A 24,091-nucleotide genomic window follows, 5' to 3' on the forward strand; every position below is an offset into this window, starting at 1 on the left:
ACAGCACTCACCAAAGCACATACCCTCCCCAATGTCCATAACCCCACCCCCTTCTCCCAAACCCCCTCCCCCCAGCAACCCTCAGTTTGTTTTGTAAGATTAAGAGTCACTTATGGTTTGTCTCCCTCCCAATCCCATATATGAACTGGACATTTACTAGGTGCTAGAGATTATGTTAAACATTAGGGAGGTATTGGTGAAAATTGGCAACACAATCCTGGCCCAAAAAGAGATTACAATCAATGGTGAATTAAAGTAATAATTAATTTATAAATGTAAGATGATACAGGAACAGAGAATTGGAGAACTCCGAAGTACCTCAAGTTTAAAGGACAGGCAAGGAAATGACATTGAGAAGGATGACAAGGTAAGACAACAAGTGAAAAAACAAAACTGGTCATCTCCTTTCACACCAAAGTCCTAGACTTCAGACAAATTGCCATTATATATAAGAAAATGTCTCAGTTGTACATTTAAATGAACAAAAAATCAAGAAAGGCTGGGGCAAATGTTAATACCAGAAAACTAGACCTTCAATTCCCCAAGGTAAAGCAGAACTGATATTAAGGTCTTGGATCTGTGTCCTAAAGAGAAGATGACCCTGAGCCCCACACAGAACTGCAATACTCAAAAGTAAGGTACTGTCTGTAAAAAGCAGCCTGGAAAACTTCCACTCATTACCAAAGGGAATAGATGAGGAAATCTGTCTGCCTTTATCATACATCTGAGCAGAAAAATAGAGAACGATGGCCTTTTCTGAATAATGGTATCTATAACTATTCTTTAAGAGTCTGAATTTTAAGTGACACTGCTCATACAGAGAAGGTTGTGGAGGTCCGTGGTATTTGGCAGAAATAAATGCAAATCTTCTTTGGTCCCTTAAGAATCACAAAGATTAACTTTAGTCAAAATGTGCTCACATTTAAAAATTAACATAAACTCAATAAAATAAGCCATCATGGCAAGAGTCAGCAGGAACACAAAAAATTATAGAACTATAAGACTTAAGACATTAGACCTGACAGATATAAGTATGGATGAGATGCTAAAGAAATAAAATATGAGATTAAAATTTGAGAAAGGAACAAGACTGAGAGAAAATGATGGAAACAAATGTGAAGAGAAAAAGAAACTAAATACAATGGGCTAAATATCTTGCCTTAAACCCTCCAGATGCCCTCTTTCCACCCTTTTCTGCCATACTCTATACTCCTGTATTTATCTGACCTGTGTCTATCATCATATGAATCATATCATGATCCCTGTCTTCTGATTGAGTTTGGCCAGTGCTGAGCACAAGAAGATCAGAGGAAGGAAGGGGACCAAGTCCAGGCATTTATAACCTTTACTCTTCTCTGAGACATCCCCAGGACTGACTGTGCCTCTTGACAGAAGCTCAGTGCTCCTGTTCTACACAATCTTCCCCCCCTCTTCCAGTTTCCAGCAACTTCTCCCTCTCCAACAGCTCTGTCACTGTTATTCCTGAGTTTCTGCACTCTTCCTTGTGGTTCCCTTTCACCCTAACCAGAAAGAAAAGATAGGTCACTACAAAGAAATTGCAATTGGACTAACAGAAAATTCTTAATAGTAGCAATAGAAGCCAGAAAACTGTGGAACAATATTTAAAAGTGCTGAGAGAAAAACTGTAAACTTGGAATTAACACTATTATTTAAGAGCAAGCCCCAAATAAAAGCAGCTTAAGATAAACAGAGAACCAAGAGCAATGACTAGTAATAGACTGATTATAATAAATATACTTAGAAAATAAAAAGCTATAGAAAAATAATTGTTAGAATAAGAAGGCTCAGTAAAGTAGCTGAATATAGGTCAATTTTTATGTATGATTATCAAATAGTTAAAAATGTGATTTTTTAAGTGAGCAAGGTCAATCTTATTTTAAAAAATGAAATTAAAACAAATAATGTAGTCTCCTTGATATTTCAACATTGTTGTTACCTTGTGCCATTTCACCACAGAAACTCAATAAATAACAACGTGATTTTTTAAAAAGATACCATTTCAAATAACTACAATAAAAATGAGGTATGTAAAAATGAAATGAACATGAGATGTAGATGACTTTTATAGAACAAATGTTTAAATTATATTGAAACACACTGAGAAAGAGAGAGCTACATTAGAATCATGGATATAAAAAGGGTATGTGATTTGGTGAGTGCTGTGAAGTGTGTAAACCTGGTGATTCACAGACCTGTACCCCTGGGGATAAAAATATATGTTTATAAAAAATTATAATCAACATTGTAAGAGGCCAAGTTTATCCAAATTGATCTAAGAATTCACTGTAAATCCAATTAAAGAGGGATTTAGTTGGAAGAGAGGGATAAAAGTATGGTTGTTTATTTTTTCTTGTAATATACACATTTAATATATATAATACAAAATTTATATTCAAAAATTAAAGGAGAATCAATGTAAAGAAAAACAAAGGAAGATTTTTTTTTTAAAGGAATGGTTAACATGATCTGGTATTACCAAGTGGCCAGTGAAATAAAGACAGAGAACTACCCATGGAATGTAACACAAAGTCTCTTAGTGATCCTTGCAAAAGCAGTTTCTTTGGAGCTATAAGGGTAGAGATCAGACTTCATTGAAATGGGAAAATATAGGAAACCTGTGGAAGAGAAATGAGGGTTGCTGGAGTGAATTATGCAGTAGAGAGGGTGTTTTACTCTTTTGAACATATGAAAATCTTGCATGTATTCATTGTTCATTGGAAGGAAGCAGACAAGTGAAGATAGGAGAGATAAAGAATGATGGCCATGTAGAGATCCCTAAGATTCCATGAGAACGTAAGTTGTGTGCAAAGGTGTAGGGCTTAGTTTGGCCATCCAGGAAGGAGGAGAAGATGGTGACAAGTTGTATGAGTGGAGTTGATTTGTGGGGGTGGGGGGTATTAAAAATAAAGCTTGCATTGGCTTTTATTTCTATTAGAAATTAGTAAGACAGTTTAGGGGTATATCTTCCCCTAAGAACATTTTCCAGTGCCTAACTTTGATGTTGGTAATTCCAGTAGAAAATTCAAATGGATGAACAGGAGAATCTCATACCTACACATAGATATTAATTCCACCAGATCTAGGTCACAAATTGCATGGGTGTTCCATGTAGCAGAGTCCTCATGCGTCAGCCAAGGATATGGCTTCACATTAGTGGTTCTATTTGACTCTACGAAAGTTGTTAAAAAGACAAGCTATAAGGAGAAAATAAAGTAGTAAGACTACAGCTCAGAGTGCTGTTGAGCAAAGGAAATGTTAGTTGTCTGCTTTTGCATATTAAAACATTCATCTCCCCACAGGGGAGCAACTCCAGCAATTTCTCTGCAAATGTCTTCTACAAGGATTCACAAGGGTGAAGAAAGACTTCTCACTATCCATTAATTTAAAGAACATGGTTCATACAGATTCCCTTGTGTTTTCAATGAATTATGATCAGGCTGAAACCACCAATTCCTCTTAGTGTTTGTCTAAAAGTATTTTTTTCTCTTCCTGAGACTAAGCTCCTGTGTTGGGTGATCTGCAAATGAACCTCCCCATAAAGACTGGCAAACAAATCTGCAGTAGTCACGCAATGTTAGCTCACAACACTGTCTTCTGTTAAGAAATAGAAGACTTTTCATAGAATGAGATTTAATGCATGCTTATCTTAATGAAGAGTTGTCACCCAAGGTGTGCTCATTTTCTTCAAATATATTGTTCTTACAGTGTAGATAAAGTCCCACTGGTACTCTGTACTATAAGTAGCCATGGCACAAATAAATCTTAGCAATGTTGGCACCATACAGTGTAAACAAATCCTTCCTAAATATAAAATATATTTTGTGCTCAAGATATACCTTCTAAGACAGCAGGAGGGAAAAACAATCCAGCCTGTACAGTGGTTTTTCTGCAGTTAGCTGCCAACTTCTATAGATGGCTGTAACCAGTGCATTTTACAGAGGTTAACATTTATTTCTATTTATGTGGAATATTCTGAATAGAAAATTCAGTGACAAGTAAAATTTTTAAGTGTGCCCAATGCATATAAAATGACCTTGTAAATGACGCACATTGGATTCTATAGCTCTCATGAAAAACACAGCAGATGTTTCCTTCCACCTATGATGTTATTCAGGCCACAGAAAAATTTTCGCTAGAATGTTCAAAGTGCATGATTAAAGGTTTCCAATTGCTGGGCAATTTTATGCTCATATTTATCATAAATTCTCCAGATATTATATGGATTTATATTCAACAGATTGATCCAACCAGAGCCAAATAACCATTTTCCCATCTTAGAGAACAAATAAATGGCAAAGGGAAGTTATCCTACAGATATCTACATTGTTTCTAGCCAGACCTCCTCTTTGGATGGGAACCATCTCCTTCCCCTTTCATGACCACAACTCGGACAGCACACATTGCCTCTAGCACCACGGTTGCAAGCCACCCTCAAAGGGGCAATCATCTTTTTTTCTTACCAGTTTAAGCTCCAGGAAAGAACCTTCAACATAGAACTGGCAAGAAGAATATAGGGCTTCCATGTACTTCTACTACTGATATTCAAAGAGTCAGATTGCAAGAGTAGGGTCCTTAAGGGATTGGATCAGAATCTTGGATCTACCTCTTCCTAAATATGTAACTAGACCGTGTTATATTTAATTTCTGTGCCTTAATTTTCTCACCTGTAAAATGGGAGTAACAGCAGTGCCTACCTCATACAGTTGATGGGAGTAAAAGCACTCTTATTGTTCAATAAATACTAGCTATTGTTATTTTCAGCAGAATGAGCATATATGTGAGTTATCATGAGGATTTCTTTTTCCAATTTATCTCAACCTTTTATGCTAATTCTTATCGATTAGAAAGGTATGGTTAAAAAAACAAGACAAAACAAAAACTCTACAAATTACTCATCCTCAAAAAGAAGTTCTACATGGTTTTTGTAATTATTTTCCATAATCCACCTGCTGAAATGTAATAAATATTTCAATGGACATATTTATATAGGCTCTGATGTAGCAAATATCCTGAAGGAGGTCAAACCATATTCAGGTCAGGTAAGTGCCAACCACATGGCAGGCCCTCCACAAATGTTCATTCCCTTCTCACTTCCCTCACTTTGTCCCTCACTAATTCTTATAAATGCACATGCATAAAGGAGCATACATACGTGTGCATGTGTACACTTGTGTATGAGCACACATATGCATGCTGACGTTTCAAAGACCAGATTATTCCTGAGATAGCAAGGGCTTTACTAAAAGATTAAAGTTCTTCTAAAAAGTACCATTTTTAGATCAGTTATTTTATCATACCATTACCAGTCCTTTTCATGTTCTAACACCTTTAACAGCACAGTGATTTTTTCCGAGTAAGCCCCATTCTGCTGATTATTCATTTATCCAAAAAACATTATTGAGGCCTATCATGTGCTATGCATTCTACTAGATATTGGGGCCAAAGAGTCTCCATCCTTGAGAAATTACTAATATAGAGGAAGAAGCCACATAAACGAAACAAAGACACAAAATAAAAATACCAAATGAACAAAAATCAAATAAAGAGAAATTAAAAATAAATAAAAAATGTATTGCATGATGAAGTTGATATAACTGCATAACTATTCTATATGTCCAGACTTTATGTAATGTAATTATGTATGTAATTGTGTTCAGCAAAGGAACCTCCTTGTTTTCATTGATTGACCCTATTGATATGATTGATATGATCAATAAGCATATTTTTAAAATGTGAACTTATAGAATATATCCATCTTAATAACATATTGTTTTCATATCACTCTATATATTAAGATTTCATTTAAAATTCTACTGTCAAAAGTTTAGAAAATACTATCAGATAACTAATATCTCAATTCCTTGTTCATTAATATAATAATAAAAAGTATTAATCATAATAATAAAAGACCTTGAAGACTTACCATGTTCTGACATGGTATCCTATAGACTCCTTATTATAGTTAATCTTCATAACATTTTTGTAAGTGGGTGTTAATGAACCAGTTTATAGATAAGGAGATTATGGCTTGAAACTCATCAGAGTAGACTCTGAATTGTTTTTGAAAACTTTTCTTGGCTGTGCCCATAGATAATTCCTTAGCCCTTCTCCATTTGACAGGAAAAAATAACTACATATTTGGATGAGAATCTGTACTAGGTTCTCAGTTTTCACAAAATAATGTCAAGTCTATTATTCTATTTTAAGCTGTAAGTAACATATAGTATAGTCAAACCAAAACACTACCAGAAAACATAACATTTAAGTATATGCTACCTTTTACTAAAATTTTATTTTATGTGATAGTACAGGTAAAGTATAATTTGAGTACTATGTAATCCATTTGGGTTTTTTGTTTTTGTTTTCTAGAAGACACAAACTCAAATGCCTGCAAGGGTTGGACAATTAACATATATAGGTGAAGTGGGTCCAGTGTAAGATAACAGAGTAATAGAGACTGTTGCTGTCTGAATAGACATACCTTATCTGAATATTGATTGAGTTAACCCAATATTTTTTTTAAAAAATCCTTTGTCTAAGGCAATTTAAATTTTGTCTAAGACAATTTAATTTTTTTTTAAATATACTTGTGTTGTCATTTATTCTAGAAATTCTCAATGGCTACTACACAAAAATGAGGAATTTCATCTATTATACCTATGGAGTCAATTCATTACATTTGCAATTAAAATTTTTCACTAGAGACAGAGAGCACATGCACACATGCAAGAAGCGAGAGAGAGAGGCAGAGGGAGAGGAAGAGAGAGAGAATTTCCAACAGGCTCCACTCTGAGTGCTGAGCTTGATCAGTCAGCTTGATCTCATGAGCATGAGATCATGACCTGAGCCAAAATCAAGAGTCAGATGCTTAACAGACTGAACCACCCAGATGCCCATGTACTTAGAAAATTTTAACTAAAAAAAAAAAAAAAAAAAAAAAAGATTAACTTGGATAAATTCAAATAAGTTTATCTCTCTATTAAAGACACCTGCCACCTGCCCCTATCCAAGATGAATTGAATGTAGATAGGTCCTTGGTTACATTTAGAACTATAATCAAGTCCTAAATGATCATTCTGAGGACCTAATAATAGGAAAATAATTAAATTAATGCTTATCAGTATTTTAACACTATGCTTTTGTAGTATATTTTGTGTCTTTTTTTTTCTATACAATCCCACTTAATTCTCACTACAAATCTATGAGAGAGTTATCATTATCTGTACTTAATAAATGAGAAAACAGGCTCAGGTACCTTACAATGACTTTCCCCCAAATCACTATGGCCTAGATTTGGAAGAACAAAGACCTATACCAGGTCTTTTTAATAAATGCAACAGTCTTTTCAATGCAAAACAGCTGTGTCTAATGCTAAACTACATGGAGTCAGAATCAAAAACATGCATGTGACAGAAAGCTGCTCTTCCTATTTGGATGGATCCAGAGCTCTTCTATATTGGGCCTCTCCTCAGTACCTCACCCAGACTATCTGATGAGAGCCTTATAATATTAAATAATTGCTAGCTTTCTACCCCAAATCACAGGATTTGGATAGAGATCTTAAAATTCCCAAAATATATTTTTCTACCTAGAGCACTTGAGATATTACATTGGATAGTATTCATATTAACAAAATTAATATTTAAGGCATACTACTTTTAGTCAAGTTCCAAAACATATCTTTCACATTATTATTGAACTGCTATAAAAGCTCAGTATCTTTGCACATAGCTTTACTGTAAGGCATCTCAAATCATTTTTGGAAGTATTCAGGGAATAAATTATGAATAAATAAGTATAAATACATAAATAAAAATACTGAGCTTCTGCCATGAAAGGACAACTTGAGTTCAGATTTTATATCATTTTTATTCAGAGAATATTGAAGTAACACTAATCAAAAATTGTCTTTTCTCTCTCCTGAATACAACAGACTACATAAAATCGTATACCCATTACTTCCCTACACTTTTCACCATGTTTGTGGAGATAAGATGACCAACCATGCCATTTGCTCTAGCCTCTCTTCCTTTTAGTCCTGAAATTCCTCAGTCCCAAACAAATGAAAATTTTGGTCATCTTACAATGGAGCACAGGAATAGTTAAACTAAAGTTCTTTGAAGGTGCCTCTTGAACTAAAGCTGTATTTTTCAGTGAATTTTTATCATTTTTTATTATAATTAATGTTTATGTGCTAGAAACAGATTACACTTTCTTTGCTGTATACTGTCTGCACTAGTCTATTTTTTCTTTCACATATTCTTTCTTAGCTTCATATTACCCAAGAGATTTTGACAGGGAAATTTCAACAAGTGGTAGAAAAAGTCTCTTGAGGCTTTGAGAGGATTTTCATCACTGCTAGTGCATTGTTACTTCAAGCATTCAACTAAAAAGGAATATATAAACCTTGGCATGGAAATTAGAAAATCTTAACAGAAGCAAATTATAAGCTCTTCTCTTGTTGTCTTTTGTTGTTGATCTCGAATATTTAGCCTATGAAATGAAAAGTAGATGTTACTAGAACCTGACTTGGTATCCCATCCATGGGTCAGCTCTTGCAATTTTAGGCAGGGAAATGAACACGGTCCTCACCACCTCACCTAATACTTGTAACTCATACATAACTTACATGCACAATTCCACCACACAGAATTGCCCTTGGAAGTGATAAAACTGGAATTGGAAGTATAGATGAGAAGGCCTGAAGACCACACACACCCCTACACACACATACATAATACTTCTCCTACTTATCTGTAATTTCCTGAGACACAATGCCAGCAGAAGTAGGATCCATTAGCCTGAGATAAATAAGTTCTCCCCTTAAAAAAAACCTGGAGGACTCAAGTTAGTAAAAGCAAGACATTATCTTCTGAATGATACCAGTAACAAATTGTTTAACATACCATGATCAGTGGGAAAGAGCTGGAGTATATAGCTACATAGCACTTAAGAAACTCATGAACATATTGTGTGTGTGAAAATACTTCCAGATTTCCATTCTAAAAATCTGCATAACTGGAGTATAGACACAGATGAATAAGTTACAGCTTCTGGCTAGTTATCCAACCCTGCCACACCATTGTAATGGGATAAAATTGATGATCTTAGAGGTAATTATGCTGGATTTGACAACTGGAAACCAAGTATCAAACTGAGAAATGTTTGCTGCCTTGTATGCTATTGATATACAAAGTAATACATATTTTCGGACAATTTTATGACATCTCATTAGTAAGCTGTTGAAGTTGCACAATTATTCATATTGATGTTTTAAATATTTATACTAAAGGTATCTTCTTGAGATAATTTAAGTAACATGATTTAACCTAAATATTTGTTTAAAACAAGGTTGTAATCCAGTAATGGGGAAGAGAAACTTTCAGGCCTCCTGGGTCCCTCCTTCCAGGGACAAAAAGATGCCATTAGGCCAAACATATGACTATGAATGAGCAAAACTAATGTGAGCTCATGGTGCATAGAACAGGCTCTATTATTCCTTGGTCAGTCTGAAGAATGAAACATGAGAAAGGAAAGTACTTTGGCAAAATAACTGATGTCTAGAATAAGCCCTTATATATAGCATGAAAAATTCTCCATATCAAAACTTTACTGAAACACACACCAGGTTCCTGGATAAGAAGACTAGATCTTGTAAACTTGTCAATTCTTCTTAATTTCATTTATATACGCAATGAAAACTACAACTATTTTGGGGACAGCTTATCAAATTATTCTAAAATGAGTCTGGAAGAAATATCAGTGAGATTCTTAAAAGCTACACATAGACAGAAAAAATTCAACAAGAAAAGAGTGTCAATCTTATCAGATATGAAGCAAATAAAAACATTTAAACCCGTGTGATATTAATAAAAGAATTGATGGAAAACTAGACCACGCATACCAAAACCAAAAACCCACTAAGAAGGAGTGTGTATACTTACCTTTACAATAAGACAGTTTATGATATTATGTGATAGAATAACAAATAAATGGGGAATGAATGGATTGATTATTCAGAAACTGCTGCTGGAACATGTTTAACTCTTTTTAGGAGATAAATTAAGTCTTATCTCATACCATACACCATCACAATGTTGGGTGGACTCAAGAGAAAAAGTCATTGAAGAACTGGATGTAAATTCTTTTAGGGGAAGAATAATTCAGGGAAATTTTAATCTGTTCTATGAATGAGAAAGTATTATCTAAGCAAAACAAGCAATAGTGGAAATATGACATTCAACTTCACTAGACACATTTTCAACTTTTATATGTTAAAGAAAATAGTATAGATGACATAAATGACAAAGAAACAGTGCCCCTAATTCATAAAGGGATATTGAAAATGATGAAAACCAAGGTTCCAATACACAAACCAGCTGAAGATAGGAATTCATATAAAAAAAGTATAAATGAAAATAAGAATTTCAAAATTTTTCAACCTCGTCTAATCAAACAATCATACAACAAGAAAGTAGCACTTTAAAGCCTAGATTTAAAATAAAATCAGCCACAGGCCAGGACCTAATTATACCACTTCCCAGTTGCCTGACCTTGGATAAGTTACTTAACCTCTCAAAAAATAAGTTTTCTACTTTAAAATGGGACAATAATATTCTTCTCTTACAGTTGTAAGGATTAAATGAGATAGTATAAAGGTCATGAATGATGAATGGCCTGTAAGAGATGTTCAGTAAGTGTTATTGTTGTGATTATTGATGATGATATTGGTGGTGGTGGTGTTAACAATCATCTTCACCTTTCCCAATAACAAGATTTAAAAAAAAAATATATCCCTCAGCCCTGCTGAGGATGGAGATATGACTCATGTTCTTTCAGGGAGAATGGAAGTAGGTGCAGTTTTTCTGGAGAACAATTTGGAAATATGTGTTAAGAAGTTTTTAAAAAGCTCAAGCCCTTTATCCAGTATACTACTTCTAGAAATCACTCCTAAGATAACAGTGAAAAATATAGAAAAGGAATACTAGAAAATGAGGTCATACAGGAAATGCTCATCACCACGTAGTAACAGCAAAAGACTTTTACAATAAGGTAAAAGTCTAAGTTGAGAGAACGAGAATAAACAAATGATAATGATCTATAGGCCTAACAGAAAGCAACTAAAAATTGATAGAAAAATTGTTTACAGGCATGGTAAAAGTAATTTTTCTTTTGTATTCATTGTAGTAAACTAGAACAAAGACAAGCACAGTACCTGGCACATACTACCTGGTACATTGCCCAATCAAAGTGTAAACTGAATTGAACAACAAAACTGTAAGTGGAAAAATAATTAGAATACTCATTTTCTCACACACACACACCCCTTGAACATAGGTTAATCTCAACAGGTCAATCTTTTGTAAGACAGTCACAGGAAATCCTAGAAAGAAATATGATGAAATGTTAACAATATTGTCTTCAGGTGATTTTTTTTTCTGACTCTTAAGATTTGTCTCTACTTGCCAAATTTTTTTCAATGGAGATTTATTACATTTATAGTCAAGGAGGAAAATGAGTAGGGGGGGAAAAAAGGAAATAAAGAATCCCAGAAATCAACTGGAAGCCAACAGGCTCAATTATTCCTCATTACACTATTCCAAGTATGTACCATTCTTCACTCCCACCCGAATATAAAATGAGAAGTGGAAATATGAATAGCATGAATAAATTGGGAGGCAGCCTTAAAACAGCCCAGGAAAGAAAACATTATAGTAAATTTCAAAAATAAAGTCAAAATATCATGGGTCTAATATTAAGAAAAGTATACAGGGGCTTTTTCCCCATATAATTCATACATATGAAAACTATAGCGTGACAGATGAACCCTTTCAATATAAATTACTTGTTTTCACTACTATGGAATTATATTTTCTCTTAGACACATAATAGTCTCAAAGATTTACATAGTGGTTACCATCAGTTTTTTGAAATCTGAAAGAATTTTATTTATTTAAAATTCTAACTCTACACAAAATATAATAGGTATATTTTAGAATATCCATGATATTCTCAAAGGGGAGGAGCAACTCTCAGATTCCCATATTCTGAAATACACTCATCAGGGATAATTAGCCCAAGAACGTAAAGTGCCATGTTACCTGGATCACAAAATCACCCAGAGGTATAAACTCTTGGTCACTGGCTAAGCTCATTCACTGAAAGGTCAGTTTCCAGGACTGGGTGATTTAAATTCATTTCAGCAAAACTATAGATTACTATATGTCAAGTACCTGTAAAATTAATGGTAAAATCTTGATTCATGCAAACTGAATTCTTGCATGCCAAGGGTTTGCTCTATGTCTGCCTCTTTAGAAGTAAAATATTATGTAAGGGAACTGTGATGATGAGGTATACAGTCAACATTTTTCTTAATCCAAGAGTCCAATGTAGTCATTGGTTTATCAAGTATGTATAACCACCTAACATGTTTAAGAAACATTGCTACATACTTCTAGCAATTAAAAATATACTTGAGATAGAACCTTAATTGAAATTATTTCCCTAATTATATAAAGTCTTCCATATTTTCCAGAAACAGAGTCAAGAGCGTAATTTACCTGATATCAAGATTTCAGACTTTTTAAGTGAAATAAATATGTAGTGTTTTAACTGCAACAATTATTTTTTAAATTGCCTTTCATACAGCCCCTATTTTTGGTAAATAACTACTTCACAAAGGTGTTTCTTTTGATATAATTTCTAGGATTTGATTTCAAAAACTCGAGGGAGGGGAAAAGCGAGTGGGACTGTGGATGACACAAGAATAGATATGATCTAACAATTGTTAAAGCCAGCTGGAGGTACTTGTGAGTTTGTTGTATTATTCTGCGTTTTATTAGATTTGAAATTTTATGTTGTAAAAATTTTTAAAAGAAACATATTTCTTAATTATGTCAATTTATATTGAATAATGTTTCCCTTGGTCTCCATTCCTACAACAGTCATGTCCAGAAAACATGGTGAAACACCTACCAAACTGATCCTGAGGAAGTTCCAGCCACATGGTCCCATTCTGGAGCACTGATGATGGAATAAATTGATTTACTCTGCCAAGACCCATAATTTAATCATTTAGCCAAAGACAGAGATATATACATCTATATTAACCAAGAAAAATGGTGTAGATAAACTTCAGTTGTCCTAATAACCAGTAAATTGTAGTGATACATAACTAATTCAATTTGGTCATTGTGCTGGCCAGGCCATCACTATAACAGAGGATAGCAAGGGATTTGCTGAAGCATCAGTAAGACAATCTGCACTTTTTTTTTTTTTTGCATTGTCCCAACACCAATGAGATAGAGGAAAATAATTAACAATCATAGTATTCAACCCCCTAGGAAAAAATGTTCTTTCTCAGCCTGTGTAGTGAGAGGATTAGGATTAAAATACAGTTAATATGATGTCTATTTTAGAATGGCCATATGGTTTCTTCCCTATCATGTTCACTTAATTTTCCCTTCCTTTTCTCTTACTCCATCATAAGCAGAATTCTGGCATATTTAATTCAATTAATTCCTAACAATCCCTCATGTAAGCAACCCTACATAAAAGCAGAGTATGTTAAATATTACCATCAAATCTTAAGGTCTTACAAACAATAGATCTTCTCAATATAGTGTTAAAGTTTTAGCTGCCAGTTCATTTCAATTTCATTAACACACTCACAATATAAATAAATTCTGTTTTAAAGAAAAGCTTTAATAATGAATATATTGCAATTAAATGACTCAAGGCTACTAAGCATTGCACACTGCCACCTAGTGCTAAATGTCTTTTTAACTCCAAATGCACAATGGATGTCTTCAGGAAAGTGGAAATGCTCTGTTTTGAAGCAAATTTATCCAGAAAGATAGATTGGAAGCATATTTATTTATAATTATTTCAATATAAGAAGACTTTTAAAATAAATGAAATTACACATACCATAAAATCAGCCCTGTCTTATAAATTCATGTAAGAAAGGTCTGATTAGATTAGTAAATATAAAAAAACTACAGGTTTTGTTAATGAAGACATGAAATGTCTGGTTTTTTTAATGTTATTTTTAATACTGTTCACCCAGTATGCAACATATTCTATTATGCATGTGATATATGCTGATGAGCTAGATGGAATATGTGTTTAGCTGGCAAGTTCGACATATGAAGATGTTTGAAAAGGCATCACAGGATGTTAAAAAATCACTAAAGATATTCACAAGCTTTCTTAAGGACATAACTATAATCTCACCTCATCTACAGGTTATAATTTCAATTTCAGATGCCACTGGTTTATAGTTCTACCTTATTTTCCTAGAGGTGAATAATTTCTTTGTGTTTCAGTTAAGCTAATCACTATAGGTCATCTCGATCTTTTGACTAAAAAAATAAATCCCCATAAAAATGAAATGAGATCATTTGAAAGACTAAAGGAAGGATTGCTATAGATTATTTTACTGTCCTAAGGTAGTATATTTTATTTGCTTCATTGTATTTTGCAATTGTAGTCCCCAGTTTGGTCTACTTAATACACATAACTACCTATTTTAAGAACTTAAGTGAAAAGTGAAAGACTCATATTTCTCTCAATTAAGTTTTTTCATAGTGAAAAATAATCAGAGGGTTTCTTTAAACCATTTTACTTAGCTTTTTCAGAATCACACACCTTTTTGAGAAACATAAAAATCTCAGGTTCTCCTTCTGAAGTACTTAAAATTTACAAATGAAAGATATATTTAAAACAACATATGTAGGGGCGCCTGGGTGGCTCAGTGGGTTAAGCCGCTGCCTTCGGCTCAGGTCATGATCTCAGGGTCCTGGGATTGAGTCCCACATCGGGCTCTCTGCTCAGCAGGGAGCCTGCTTCCCTTTCTCTCTCTCTGCCTGCCTCTCCATCTACTTGTGATTTCTGTCAAATAAATACATAGAAAATCTTTAAAACAATATATGGAAATTTTTAAGAGTTCTATTTTTAGTTTGATCTCATAAGATCAAACTAGAGATTTCAATGTTGACGTTACTCCAGTAATTTAAAATCAGCATGAGTATTAAGGCTTCCTGTATATCCTATAAACATTTTCCATCCTTGGAAATGTGGACAATACAGAATGTCATTCAGTGACTTCAACATTAGGCCTTTTGCACTGATTCATTTTAATAACCACAAGGTCACATAAAAATAGATGATAGACAAATGGATGAAAAGAAACACAGGAGAAAGAAAGAAGGGAGAAAGTGAGGGAAAGAAAGACAGAAGAATTTTTCCATTAAGGGAAGTGTTACCTCCATCGCCTCAAAATCTTAATTTGGATAATTCTCAAAGGAATCTTTGATCAAAGCCACATGATCTAGAAAACTTCTCAAGATTTCCTTTAATCAGCTTAACCAAGTGACTACTGCCAAGTCTATTTCACTTAGTTCTATTAAGGCTACTTTGAGGCTCTTAGTGCTATTTTGAGGTCTTCACCACATACTCAAGAAACCTAGTTGATATGCCTGCCCAAGGCAGAAGAAAGATTTACTCAAAATATCGCAATTTGAGAAACTCAATTTGGAAAATATGACTTAAGAACACATATTATATTGAAATCCAATTCTTCACACTATGTTGGGATTACATTTATTATGACATCTCAATGTTCAGTAAATTTACAATTGAGTAAAATGTCTTAAGTTGTAACTTCTAGATATTCCCTTGGCCTTATGGTATATGGTCTATAACAAGATAATTCCAGAAACTAAGACAGTGATTACAACTATGCCTGATATAAGGAAAAACACTGCAGTTGCAGATATATACACAACATAAATTATATTATATTATATTAATCATATTACTATAAAATTTCAACAACATTTTAAAAATTCTCCTGTTAATCTACAAGGTAGTAAAAAGGTATAAAGCGAAGGAACTAACAAATCCTGATTCAAATGACAATTATGCCTGAGACTCTGAAGATTCCTTAGAATTTTCTTACAGATCTTAGTGTGTTTTCTAGGTACATACTGCATTTAAAGTTTTGGAAAAGCAAGGTTATGTGTATTTACACACACACACACACACGCATACACACATGCACACACACACAAATGCGATTGTAATATCATCATTTGGATGCATCTAAAAATAAATATTTAAGCTGAAATTATTTATCTAATAGCCTCATTTCTTAAGCTTGAATATGAACGTATGTATACTTAAGAGTGTGTCTTAAGGTCTATAATCAAGAATTTCTAACTCAACATAAAATAAGTAGTAACAAAATGGCCTATGAAGCAAATTCCCTAAGGCTTTAGAAAGATAAGACATGTTTAAAAATTAGAGAATACAGAAGAGAAAGACATAGCTTTGAAATGAACATTACATTTAACTTGAGATTATTTAAAACAGCACATCTCTATCTATTAGAAACCCCATGGTTATAAAAGGCAAAAACATATTCCACAAAGACTACAAAAATCATGATATTGGTATGTCTAATATTAGACATACTGGAATTGCATACTGAAATAAGAATATGTAATAGATATTCAATAAGCATTTTTTTAAATTCAATTTTATTTTTTCAGTGTTCCAAGACTCATTGATTATGCACCACAGGCAGTGAGCATTTTACTCACTAATTATGATTTTATAATTCTTTTAACTTTGTATTCTCAGATGTCAGATACTTACCCAGAAACAGAAATCTAGTTGGTTGCTAAGAAATATGAGAGCAGTTTGCATTTTTTTTCTGTATCTTTAGGAGAATTGCTCTCTTGGGTTTTACCTCCAAGTAGTAAAAGTTAACTCTGCTACCCATGTAGGGACTTGTATTACTTGTACTAAAAGAAACTTCCATGTCTCAAAAAAGAAACGAATTACTCCCAATTCACACAATTTAAAACAAATATCTGGGTTTTCGTCCAAGCTTAATGACTTTCCATTTCATGCAACTAAAATATAATACATTGTTTTATAAATTTAACTGATGAGTTTGAGTCTTTTCACAAAAAGTTTATGATAAATGAAGTCATTCAGTCAACTGGCACTCCCAAAGTAAAGTTCAAATTCAACATTTTAAAAGTATTCTCTGCCTGTAACTTTGACCATGTGCTTCTTTGAACAACTAGAGGGAGAAGACTATCTCCCTTGGTCTATCTGGGTTTTCTTATGTTTATGGAAAGATCAAAAGCAAAACACGGTTACAAATATGTACATTCTAACTGGTCATTAGTTTATCACAAATAAATATTGATTTGCCTAATCAAAGAGAATATTCATCCAAAATAAGATCCATAATTCAATCAGCACATACGTTTCTTAATGACAGTGAACATTTAGACTCTCTCCACATGTAAATTTCATAACCTTTCAAGGACAATCTTCTAGATCACATTTTAAAGAAAGAGGCTGAAAAAGCATTCCATGGCAGTAACATTTTACATTACTATAAATGTAAGAGGTTTAATTTTTAACACCCACATACTTATCACAAACCAATTAATCATTTACTCTGACTTATTATCAATGTTTTACTGGAACATATTGAAACACAAGATAATGTACTTCTCTGTCTACTAAGTGAGACAAAGCCCACTTGCCCAGTCCCCTTTTTACTCAACTTCTTGAAACATTTTCAGCCAGCTGCCCTGTTGGTGATCCCTTGTACCTCATATGCTGCTTTAGCAGTAAGTCAGATTACTACCACGTCTGGTCCAGGACCCATTAAGAAAATTCCTGTTACAAGTAAGGTCTTTGAAATATAGTTTTACATCTATAAAAGGGCTATAGAGTGCCCACCTTGCGGGGAAAACGACGAAATTATCCTCTGTTTTCTGGGCTTTTACTTATTTTATAAACTCACACCTTTATAAACAAGTTCTGTCTCACTGAGGGGAAGGAGATATGCAAAATGTAACACCTGGAGTCATAAAAGGTAATGACCTCAAACAACACATCTCAGAAAGGGGGCGGGGGGGGGGGGGGCTGGTTCCAGAGAAGGAAAAAAAAAAGAGGCAAAGGAGCGAATCTGCACCACTAAAACAGGAGTAATAGAAAACCCTCTCAGGTTTTTCCAGTAAGTTTTGTGCAGCAGCAGCAACAGCAACCCAATCAAGATGCGCACCCTTACCCTCATAAAATCTCCTGTCCCCAAACAGAAAACAGCGGGTCCCTCTTCACTGTGTCCTCAGGGACAGAAACCACCCCCCAAAAGAAAAGAGATTTCAGAGGCACAGGGAGGGGCAAAAACAGGTATGTGTAGATCCAGCATCCTCATCTCCCTCCCAGCTACAAGCCTGAAAGTCCACTCAGGAACCAGCCCTGGCTCCTAGACACCCTTCCGGCCTGGGCCCTCCCCGCCGGAGGTTGCGGAGTCAGCAGCGCAGTTTTCGGACTCCGGACAATGACCGCACCACCACCACCCTCCTTCCCAATGCTCTCACCCCAGGCCCTCGCTTTCTAACCCTATCAGCGAGACCTCATTGGGGTAGGACAAGGGATGCACCTCGGCTAAGAGGAGACGGGCCGGGCTTCTCTGCCGGAATGAGTTGCGGGGCGTAGGATGGGGGTGGTCACGGAGAAGGGCTCCTTAGGAAAACCCAGGACATGGGGCAACTGAAACCTCAGGGCCAGTCACCCTCGCTCCCGCCACCACCCCACCCCTAGCCTTAAAGCCGACTTCTGAGGCCGGTGGCGTCAGCTTGGCGCGGCCGGGATGGGGTTGAGAGAGAACCCCGGGCCACCGTGGCCTCTCTAAAAGGACTGCGCAGGTGGGCGCAGCCCTGGAAGGTCGACGAGGCCGGAGCTCAGAGTTACCCCGGGCCCACAGAGTGTGAGTGCAAGCGAGAGGGTGAACCCACGCGCTCGCCGTGCCGAGGGGCGCTCGGCGGCAGGGCAAGCGCGGTGACAGAGGTACCCCGGCCACCGAGGAGAGACAGCTCATCCTACCCGCCGGCGACAGGGCTGGAGGGGCTACCGAGGCAGGGAGACTGGGAAACTTCATGCAAAACAGACAGCTCCCCCCGCCAGGACGTGTCCCCGCGCTCTCAGACCCGCTCCAACGCCTCTCGAATCACCCACCATCACCCACACCACCCTGCAAAAATCCCCACCGAGCCCTCAGATCCCGGGCGGATAATTACCTCTCCCGGAGGCGGAGTGGGGGGCGGCAGCAGCAGCAGACACTTTTAGCCTGACTTTCCTGCGTTCGCTTGTGAGCGTGTGCGCGCGGAGCAGGAGCTGTAACCTGCTATTTATAGACCCGAGCCTCAGCACCCGGGGCTGAGAACCCGGAGGAAGCGAGCAGGCGGCCGCGGCGGCGGCGGCGCAGGGCGCGGGCCGCGGCTCCCTGAGGCTCCCGCGGCTCCCTCAGGCGCCCGGCTCCGGCCGCGCTCGGCGCTCGCTCCCCGCCCTCCCGCCCGCCGCGCCGCGCGCGCCCAGGAGAAGTTGTCACCAGCGCGGCTGCCTCTCCGGCTGCTCACACGCCCCCTGGCACAATTGCTACTTTCTCCCCCCCACCCCCTCCCTCCCTGCTCCTCTTCCTCCTCCTCCGCTTGTTCCGAGCGGTCTCCTCCCAATGTCACCAGCAACCGCCAATAAAGGCGGCAGCAGCAGCGACAGTCTCGCAACTGGCGCAGCTCGCTTCTCGCTAATGGAGTGGATGGAGTTGGTACCCCGGCCACCCAGCACCAAATGACCCAACACGCTTGCTCCGTGAGCTGACACCTTGCACCCCGACCCTCTGCAAGCGGGGGCGGTCGTCCAACTTGGGCTGGGGGAGAACAGATGCAGAGTGGCGGTGAGGGGTGACCCGGAGCCACCACGCCGAAACGGGGGCCGGAAAAAAACACAAGATTCTCTAACTGGCGGGAGGAGGTGCCCCAGACCCCGGCCACTGGCAGCGCGGGCCCAGTCTGGGGGTGAGCGAGAATGGGAGGCGGTGACCCCCGTGCAGGGGACTTCAGCTTGCCACCACCCTGGGACCCGTCTCTTGCCACTCCTTCGCCTTGGCCCCGAGGTAGAGGTCTGACGAGGGAGACCTGGGCACTGACTGGGCCTCCAGCTTAGCGCAGCCCACCGCCACCCACCGCCAGCCCCACGTCGCGGCCGCTGCCTGAGGCCGAGCTGCTCCTAACCAGAGTGTGACACGCCTTTGGCAGCCCGAAAGCGTGGGGACAAATCTGCACTCTGCGTGTTTGGGGTGTCAAGAAAACAGGGTACGTAATCACGCAGCTTGAACAGAGACTAAAACTCCCCCACTTCCCAGCCAACAAGCCCACAGTGGAAGACACGCAGCCTCGTTTTTCCGGGCTGTGGGGTGTGGGGCAAATGGTTCTCTCCATCTGCGCCTTACAGGTGCCACCTGGCGGTTCTCTTGCAGAGGTTTTTATCTAAACTGCTCAAAGGCAATGGGAAGGCTGGTAATGCCGAGCACCAGTCCACTCAGGGATCTTCAGCCTTTCCCTTCGCTAAGGGCGCTTTAAATTCATACTTCACATAAAATAGAGTGAGAAAGCTAGTACGCATGGGTTACATTTGCCATGCAGGAATCCCGAGGTTAAGATGGTGAAGTCGATTTGGGTTAGGTCAGTCACAGGAAGTGGGAAACTCTAGCTGCCCCCTGCTGTCATTTCCTGCATCTAGACAACCATTCATTCCACAAACATTTAACTGCCACTTGTTATAAGCTTAATCTAGGAGTACAGAGGTTTTGGTGTTTGTCTGTCTGTTTTTTCCATCACTTTCCCTCAGAGCTTGGAACAATGATTACACGCTGTAGTTTCCGTAAATGTTTATGGAATAGATTAAACATTATGCTAGGCTCATTCCCTCCTTTTGCCCCTGCAGTCCTTCCCTTTCCCTCTCTTCAAGCTTTTCTGCTATGCCCAGCCATCATCACATGTACGCTAGAAGGACAGAAGAAGAAAGGTGAGAGGCTGACAGTTCCAGGTAGGCCCTTGGGAACGTGGATCATACTTGAGGAGCCTGTTAGAGTTAGATTTCTCCTGCATGGGGCAGTGCTGAACACACCCATTTTGGAGGGGTGGGGGGTGGGGAGGAAGACTATGTCATACTCATATTCATACTTGAGGCTTGAAACAATGGATGAATTCTGTTAGTAGAGATATGCTGGCAAGATGATACAACTTTTTCATTGGGTAACAGTTTCAGTCTTTTCTTAAAATACAGAAAGATTGAAAGAATATCAGAACATCAGGGTGCCAGAGCTTTGCTACTGAATTGAAAAGATGTTTAACATATTTATCCTCTAACTTGAATGGAGCTCTGTGTGTGTGTGTGTATGTGTGTGTGTGTGTGTGTGTGTGTGTGTGTGTGTGTGTGTGTGTTTATGTAAGACTGCCACAGTGCCAGAAGTACTAAACTATTCCTTTTAAAAGACAGAGTTGTAAAATAGATGCAACTAATGTCTTTATGGAAATTAGCACTTAAAGTGAGATACCCAGAAAAACCTCTTATAATTAAAATCCAGACATAGATCATGCTGACCTAGACCTTTTGCAGGGCTGCTGAAGAAAATGTGATGTACCTGTGCATGTCATCTAGGAAGTTTAAATTCTGGGGAGATACAGGGAGACAGAAAGAAAGACAAGAAGAAAGAGGGAATGAATGAGTCAAATACATATGCCACGTGGCATTTTAAAAATCAATCGATCAGCCTGATAGTTACCTTTTTTAGTTGTTTGTTGTTTTCTTTAAATAAGTCTAGAGGATTCAGATCCTTCTGTGGTTTATTAAACCCATTTTTAATGAGCCTCCGTTTTTACAAACCTTGAACTTGTAACCACTTGTGCCCCCCAAACATAACTCCATTTACCAATGAAGGACAAAATATTTTTCATTCCCTTTTGAAATATCTTTGTATGGTCGAAGGTCTAAAACGTGATTCCTATTAGCTACGTTGCTGTCTAAAGCAATAAAATCAAGCCAGGATCTACAGGGCTGCTGTCACACCCTCCTTTTTAGTGAAGTAATTCATTCATTATTCCTGGAGATTTCTATTTCAAGTGAACATGGTATGGCACAAGAAGGACTCTACACTTTTATGATCTTTCACTATTAAAAACCTATAAAAATAGAGCACCAAGTATGATAGATGTGTTTTTTCTTACCACAGTTGTTCATTTTTTTTAATGATAATTCTGTAGATCAAGTCATGGTTTTCATTCTAATTTTGAAAAATTCACACTGGAAGAGTTAATCTTTGATAATCATAATTAAGGTCATTTTTCCATGGGCATGCATGTGTGTGTTTGTGTATATATACATATATATATATTTTTTTTAAATTAATGGGAAATGTTATTAGAAATAGAAATTTGACCTAACTTAAGTAAAAAGGAGAAACCATTGTAAAGGTACCAGGTCACCCATGGAACCCAAAAAAAGGGATGCAACTGGGCCATCAGTGACAACTTGGAAACAGGGACATGCCACTAGGACTTTATCTCTCCCTCCTCCCCAACCATGCTGCCTCCTCCAATCAGTCTCTCTCTCTCTCTCTCTTAGGGAGACCTTCTCTGTTTCTCTGGTGTGCATGGTTACTCATAGCTCTTGCACTTCCTAGTCTATGGGCCAGTCCCAAATTCTCAAGGAAGAATTTGGTCTCAAGGAAGACCAATCATGGTCCAAGGAAGGACCATGATTGGCTCAGGCTTTGGACCCTAGTCCAGACAATCATGGCCAGGAGATGGAGATTAAGCTACAATCTCCTGGCAGCTACTATAATAATCAGGGAGCTGGTAGCGATGTGTTGAGACAAGAGGGAAAGGATAAAACTTCCAGAATGTGAGGAGGAGAATAGTCACCCCTGATCTCTACTAATTCCTAATCCTTGCTGTTCCATGAATACTGGCACAAACAGCAGAAGAAACACAAGAAGCAATGACATCTGTGTAAATGCATATGGATGTTTAAATATTGAGAGAAGCAGAATGCCTCTTGCTGATGGTGGTGCTCTAAGATGATTGTCCTAGTGGAAGTAGTTATATGGGTTTTATGATCTCTTGATGTGGAACCAGATGACCATGAAGAAGGAATCAAGTATTTCACAGACCGTTTACTTTAGCTTCTTTTATCATGGCAAATTAAATCTGAGATTTTTTTTAAATGAAGGAAATGAGTGTGATACCATTTACATTTATTGAAGATAAACAGTCTGCTCTCTCATTTACATAATAGCTATATTTCTAAAATGTCTATAAATCACATAGTTGAAAGTAAATCATATTTCAAACATAATAGGGTGGTGAAACTTAGCATTTCTGTGGTCATGGACCCCTCTAAGAATCTGAAGAGAGCTGTGGACTTTCCCCAGAAAAAAATATGAACAAATGCACCCACATTTGTGATGAGATGATATTTGACATCTTTACAGTAGTTCCTTCTTATATATGATTTCACTTTCCACAGAGTCAGTTACTTGTCTAGAAGCAGGTGATCCTCCACCTGATGTATCATCAGAAGGTCAGTCATAGCCTAATTTTATGTCGCCATACCTACCTTATTCCCTCACTGCATTTCAGCATGTAAGATTTTATCATCTCATATTACCACAAGAAGCGTTGAGTACACCACAACAGAAATTTGAGAGAGTAAGAGACCACATTCATGTAATTTTTGTTACAATATAATTGTTCTGTTTTATTCTTATTTCACTGTGCCTAATTTATAAATTAGGCTCTATGGTAGGTTTGTTTGTATAGGAAAACACAGTACATATACAGTTCAGCACTATCTGTGGTTTCAGGCACCCCCTAGGGGTCTAGAAATATCTCCTGTGGATACAGCAGGTCCATTGTAGTTGAGATCTGAAACTTTAAACATTGTCTTTCTTTTTCCTTTCTTCAATCACCCCCCTTTGAACAAGTGAAACAAAGACTCCAGATACTTTAACAAAAGATTCAAATGCTAAGTATAAGCCAAAAACTTGGTTGAGGCTATGGTGTACTGGAGCCTATGAGAACCTGGGGAGCAAGTCCCCTTCCCACCCACTCCTGCCCTGAATGAGCCATAGATGAGCCATGGATAGGAAAACAAAACAGAGCTCTTAAAGGGATGGAAGAAAATTGCAATGTGGAGAAGG

The 24,091-nt window shown here is 37.5% G+C and overlaps 1 protein-coding gene across 5 annotated transcripts in view; it reads right to left on the minus strand.

Moving 5' to 3' along the window:
* INPP4B (inositol polyphosphate-4-phosphatase type II B) overlaps positions 1-19,386 on the minus strand; it is an 822,310-nt gene extending 802,924 nt beyond the window's left edge. For 3 of the 5 annotated variants that reach the window (XM_059378688.1, XM_059378714.1, XM_059378679.1), the window contains exon 1: positions 19,131-19,385. The gene's annotated coding sequence lies outside the window, so the exon portion shown is untranslated. Of the gene's footprint in view, positions 1-19,130 lie in introns of all 5 variants that reach the window. The other 2 variants (XM_059378706.1, XM_059378698.1) reach the window with 2 other exon arrangements.
* Positions 19,387-24,091: the final 4,705 nt, after the last annotated feature.

Source organism: Mustela nigripes, chromosome 1 (genome assembly GCF_022355385.1).
Source record: "Mustela nigripes isolate SB6536 chromosome 1, MUSNIG.SB6536, whole genome shotgun sequence".
In the NCBI taxonomy this organism is placed as follows: domain Eukaryota; kingdom Metazoa; phylum Chordata; class Mammalia; order Carnivora; family Mustelidae; genus Mustela; species Mustela nigripes.